The following is a 6,000-nucleotide window of genomic DNA, read 5'->3' as shown; positions in this document are numbered from 1 at the left end:
TCCTGGGGTATACACAGTGGGGCACCCCAACCTGAGGGGCTGCAGCACGTGCACTCATCCTTGGTGGGGGGGTTTGGGTCGGGCTGAGGGGGGGAAAGGAGGGTGATGGTTGGGATTGGGGTATAGGGCTTTGCTCCATGTGGATGCTGTAGTGTGAGGCTCTGTGGATGATATGGGGCAGAGCTCCCTTTGGGTGCTCAGCTGAGTCTGGAGCTGTTGTCCCAAGGGATGCCTGGGAGCACGCAGCATCCCTGTGGGACTGCCCTGTTCTTCTCCAGCCTCCTTATCCTGGGCTTTGCCAGGTCCTGGTGCAGGCAGGGGCTGCCCAAACCAGCACCCCGGTGCTTGGGGCAGCGGTCACAGGGGTCTGTGTCCTTGCTCTCATGTCTGTCTATCTGCACCTCCTCAGCCCCGTGCCAGCGCGGGGCAGAGGGGCGGGATGCGCAGTGGGCAGGCAGGATGGGTGCCAAGCCACAGGGGCAGTGCGCCCGGCCAAGCTCTGTGCTGGCAGCAGCACACAGGCTCTGCCCGCAGCAACACGTAAGGTCACCGCGACCGCCGGGGACGTGACATTGCCAAGGGCTGTGCTGGCTCCGGTGTGCCGGGAGCTGGCCATGGGGGCCACCACGGCGCTCACCAGGTGAACAAACCCCCTTTCATTGCACTGAAGGCAGCTGGCTCTGCGTGGGTCCTTGGCATGGATGAGGGTTCCATCATCGCCGGGGGCTGTGAGGGGATGCAGTTGAGACATGGCATTGGGGTGCAGTGGCACATGGGCAGCGCTGGGTGACCCACACACGTGCGCTGGCAGTGATGCAATGTCCCTATTGCAGACAGCATGGGCACCGCCAGCACCCGGTGTCCTTGCGTGCAGGGCTGGCTGTCCCCTGTGCCGTGGTGACCAGTGTGTCCCATTTGGGGTTGTTTTCCACCCACCGGCTATGGGGAGCAGAGGAGGGGCCCCATGGCCGCAGTGGCTCACTGCAGGTGGCCTCTGCCACTGTCTCGCCGGGGCCTGTCCCCATACAAAGCCCCATTCCTTCCCTCCCTCTGGGCCCCATGCTGCGGGGCTGCCTGCCAAGCTCTGTGTGTCACAAGCAGCAGCCAGGACATGGGGCTGGGCTCCCTGCTATGTCTGTACCCCCATGTCCCTGCCAGTTCTGGGGTGCTGGGGAAACTGAGGCAGGAGGCAGCTTTCACAGGGGAATCAGTGCTAGGGATGGGGAGAGAAAACAGGATTCTTGGCATCGCCTGTAGGCGAGGGTTGTTGTTCGGGGCTGGCTCTGCTTCCCCCCCTGTTTCTGCATAGGGGTAGGGGACCGTGGCTCTGTCCCCATAGGTGACACCCCCAGATCAGCGCTGGTGAAAGGGGCGATTGTTCCCCCCCCCCCGGCGCTGTGTGTGGCGGGGCTGGCGCAGGCAGCGCGTTGGCCTTGGCCCCCTGCCCATCGCCGTGCCCTTTTCCACAGGCAGCTGCCTGTGGGCACGGCTTGGCACCCAGCGCTGCCTGCGGGCTCAGCCGGGAGCAGGACCCGCGCTCCCCTGGGCTGCCGGGTCACCCCTGCATGGGTTATAGCAGCCGGGGTCGGTGCCACCGCTGTCGTGTGTTGGCAGTTCTCAGCCCAGCGGGTGGCTTTTCCTGCTGGGTTTCTTTGCCAGCTCCATCCCTAACGCAGATCTCTGGCTCAGAGGGAGCTGCTTCTCCCTTGCCCTGCTGTAAAGTCCCTTTGGAGAGATGCCCAGAGCCTTCACCCCTGTGGAAGTGATGTGTCAGCTCTGAAAGCCCCTGGTTTTCCACCCTGGTGCTAAGTGCAGGAGGGAGCTGTTCTTCCCCCCCCCCCTCTCCCCAGTGCACTGGAGCTCCCAAAGGACCAGAGCTTCTCTCCTAGGGGATTTTGGGCCTGCCAGTGATGGGATCCCCCAGCCCATGCTCAGTTCCCCCCTTGCCACCACTGAGCATCCCTCCCCTCCCAGCTCGCTTGTCAGCTAATGGCGCGGCTTATTCCTATGGCTTTTTAAGTGCTTAATGGCGCGCGGGGCTAATGATGCGGTTCCCTCTGTTCCTGCCGCCTGGATAGATGGATGGTGTCAGAGCTTGGCGCTGCATGAACCTGTGGGGATGAGGACAGGGATGAGAAAGGGCCCAGGCGGTGCCCTATGGAGCTGGGGGCTGCAAGTGGGTGTCTGCCTGCCTGCCTCTCCTCCCTCCTCTGCACGGCTGCTCCAAGCAGGAATGTCACTGTAAACGATATTTATCACGAGGTGATAAAAATCTATTTCCAGCGACCTCTTGGAAATGGCCCTCATAAAACCAGGCAGCAGACGGAGGCAGGAGGCAGACAGCAGGGAGGGGGAACAGGCAGGGAAATGGCTGTAATCAGCTGCAGAGCAGGGGCCGGTTCTTCAGGGCAGCCAGCCTTGCCATTCCCAACCCCAGGAAATTGATGGGCAGCCATGAAGGCCAGAGGGTTGCCTGGGTATGGCTGGGCAGATGTTCAGGCATCCCGTGGCTTGAGCATCTTGGGATGCATCTTGGGATGGCCAGCATCCAACCATGAAGGGAGGACCAGAGCAGGATGGGGGGCTCTTGTGTGCCAGTGCTGCATCCTGGGGTGTTCCCAAAGTGACTCCTCAAGAGACCAATTCAAAGATTCTCATCCTGGCACAGCATGTCAGGGATGGGATGCCTGGCTTTCCCCAGTGCTCACAGCCATAGGGATGACCCCTACTGGCACACACTACTGGGTCGCCCATTGGCCCCTGGATCCCAGGGGGCTGCTGTGGCTCCCACAACCCTTCCAGCTCCATCCCTTCAGCACCGATTGCTGGGTTCTAATTCAGCCATTTCCCTCCCGGCACTAATTACTCAGCCCGTCGTGGAGTCCTGGCTGTAAATTCTCTGTTGGGAGCAAGCTGGGAAGCAGAAAGCCTCCTTGGCTCCTTTCCCTGCTGACCTGAGCAGGGACCTCTAATCCAGTGTAATTCATCAGGGTGCTGAGTCGGCAGAAGAATGCCTTGTCCTCCCCTATGTGCTTTGGGGCGCACTGTCCGCTGGCAGCATCCCTCCTTCCTGCCCAGTGGTACCCAGCATCCCTCCTGCCTCTGCATGACCCTCATCCTACCTCTGTCCCTACCTCATTAGGGACAGCCTGGGTGATGCTGCTGGCCTGGGTGTCCCTGGGGGCTTTGTTGAGCTGGGGGGACCCTGGCCACCTTTGTGGGGTTGGAGCGATGGGATTTGCTCTTAAAACCGGGGACAAGGCAGGGCTCCTTCGGGGAAGAAGGATGTGGGGGAATTAGACCAGGCTGCAGGGTCTAATCCATCCTGATGAAGAGCGTAATCACTTAATCAACCAGGCGGGGTGATGGCTGTTCTGCCCCAAGTGCTTGGGTGTCCCCTGCCTGGGGGTGCCAGACATGGGTCTTTGTGGATATGTGCTAGGAAGTGACAACAGGAACCATGGGGACATCCAGTGTGGGTATTGCAAAGCCCTCGGAATCCCTGCCGAGAGTCCTGGTGCCACGCATGGGGCTCGGTGACACCACGGGGCTTTGTCTTTGCCCGGGGTGCATGGTGACACGGCAGAGCGTGTGCTGCAGGTATCACCCTGCATTAAAGTTTCCCCTTGCAGATGGTGTGTGTTTAATCTGCGGCTTAACGAAGCGCTGGACTTGGCGGTAAGTCCGTCTTTAGATGGCAGGAGGGAGCTGAGAACCGGCGCTAAGCTGCCCGCTGGATGAGGAAGAGGGGGGGACGACACGGTGAGGATTGAGGCTTTAATGCCTCAGCACAAGCTGATTGCCTGGATGGTGTGTGGCCTTCACCAAGGCGGGCGTGTGATTGCTGGGATGTGCACCCCTTGAGTTGGATGGGGTCCCCCATCCCTATCTGGCTGCTTCTCCCTGCCTCAGTTTGCCTTCGGGACTGCCGTTGGGTTTTGCACGTGTGGGAATGCCCCAAAAACATGAGCTGCTTTGGGGAGGCTGGGATTTTCCGGAAGGAAAAGCCCCTTGGGGCAGCCGCCTCCCCCCATGGCAGGTATTTAGGGTAATGGGGAGGGGGCAGTGGCCACTGACTACCTGGCAGCTCCGGAGCTGGAGGTAGGTGAGCTGGGTGCTGTGGAGTACCTGGGTTGGGGATGGGGAGCGCAGGGGGTGGAGCAGGGTCCCATGGCTGAGAAGCAGCGTGTCCCATGGGGTGTCTGCAGCCCACAGAGAGCTGTATCCCTCCCTTCCCATCCTAGCACGCCATGGTCCCAGCAGGACGCAGGTAGTGCTAGTGTGGAGCTGGGGCTGTGGCATGGTGGGAGCTGCAGGGACAATAGAGGCCAGGAGGGTCTCTGATCTGGCCAGGGTAGTTTGTCTCAGTGTAGATGGCACCATTTCAGCTGTTCTCTCTGGAGTCCAGGGATGACAGTGAAGGCTCTGTGCTGCACAGCCTTGGGGGTATCCTGATGGGTTTGAGAGGGCTGGTTGTTCCCTGCAGAGCCTTTCAGTGCCAGGAGCTGTCTGTGCATGGATGGGATGCTCGCGTCCTCCCCTGCCTCAGTTTCCCTGCCTTGAAATCAGGGTGGAGGGACCGTTTCCAGGCCCGTCAGGGGTCGGCAGTCGTAAGAAAGGGCTGTGTGTCCCTGCAATGGGACAGAAGCTGCTTTGACACCGAGCAGAGTCTGGGTCCCATCCTGACCATCCAGCCTGGGGCAGTGCTGTGTCGAGCATGGGGGGCGCTCTGTGTGGAACTGGGGTGATGCGGGAGCCCGCACAGCCCAGGCGGTGATGTGTGGAGGTGCTAGCATCCCCCAGAGCTTCATGCAGGGCTCACCCCACCGCATCGGTAGAGCGGTGCATGCGATCAGCCGCCGGTCCCCTGCGCTCCGAACCCCCGAGGAGCCGCAGGGAAGCCGGGATCGAGCGCCTGCGTGCCCCCCGCCTCCCCCTCCATCACCTCCCTGTTCGCCGGCGAACAAATGTCTGTTCTTGCAAAAAAAAGAAGTGACAGGGGTCGGCGCAGCGCTTTCCACATGACCTGCCCAGGAACAGAGGACGTCTTTGTTAATCCAGCGAGCTGTCAGTTCAGCCTCTTCACAAAAGGCATAAACCACTTATTGCTGCTCTCACCCCTGACCCCAGATCCGCCTGCGCGCCCTCCATTGTGCCGTCTCGAGGAAGCTAGCAAACAATTCGGGCTCCGGCTCCCCTTCCCGACGGCGGGGGGGACGCCTCTCGCCCTGCCGCGGCGTGGGGAGCCGCTGCGGGGGACCCCCCCCCCCCCCCCCCCTCCGCAAAACACCATCACACAACGCATACACAGGCACACACACACACCACGGCTGCATCTGCGCGCCCGCCGCCTCGCCTGGCAGCTGCTGCGAGGGGACGGCGCTGCCACAAAGGGCTGGGGGCCGGTGGCAGGACCAACCCATCCCTCCTTCCATCCAGCCCTTTCTCCCGGGGATGCCGGAGCAGCTGGTTGGAGCCTGCGGGATGTGGAAAGGGGCGCTGGGTGCTGCACCACCCACCCCGGACAAAACCTATTAATGAGAGGGGACAAAAGCTCCTTAGGGTCCCTGGCTGGGACGGGTTGGGACGGCGGCTTTAGGCAAAGCCGCTTATGGTGCGGCACAAAGCTGTTGAGAGCAGCGCTGCTGCTTGGGGCTGGCATGGGATGCAGCAGTGCTCGCACCGCAACGGGCCCTAGGGAGTCAGTCACACGGGGTGTACGGGAGGGGTGAGCCTGTGCCACCCGCCCCGGCCCCCTGTGCCCATCACCCGGACCCCGCGGCGTGGCCGGTGTGTGTCGGAGCAATTAGATGCAGTCACTTTGGGGCTATATATAACCCAAATTGCTGCCTGCAGCTCGTTAGCTGGCTGTCAGAGCCATTGCGGCCGCGGTGGGTGAGATGATGTCGCCGGGGGGGGGGGGGGGGGTAGGCGGGAGGGCAACGCAGAACCCGCTGCTCCCCGGGGGTAGGGGCACAAGGAGGGGGAATATGGGTCAGG

Source organism: Pezoporus wallicus, unplaced genomic scaffold (genome assembly GCF_028554395.1).
Source record: "Pezoporus wallicus isolate ANWC-B61680 ecotype Strahan unplaced genomic scaffold, APGP_CSIRO_Pwel_v1 contig_13705, whole genome shotgun sequence".
Taxonomy (NCBI): domain Eukaryota; kingdom Metazoa; phylum Chordata; class Aves; order Psittaciformes; family Psittacidae; genus Pezoporus; species Pezoporus wallicus.
Note: the sequence above shows the minus strand (reverse complement) of the source record.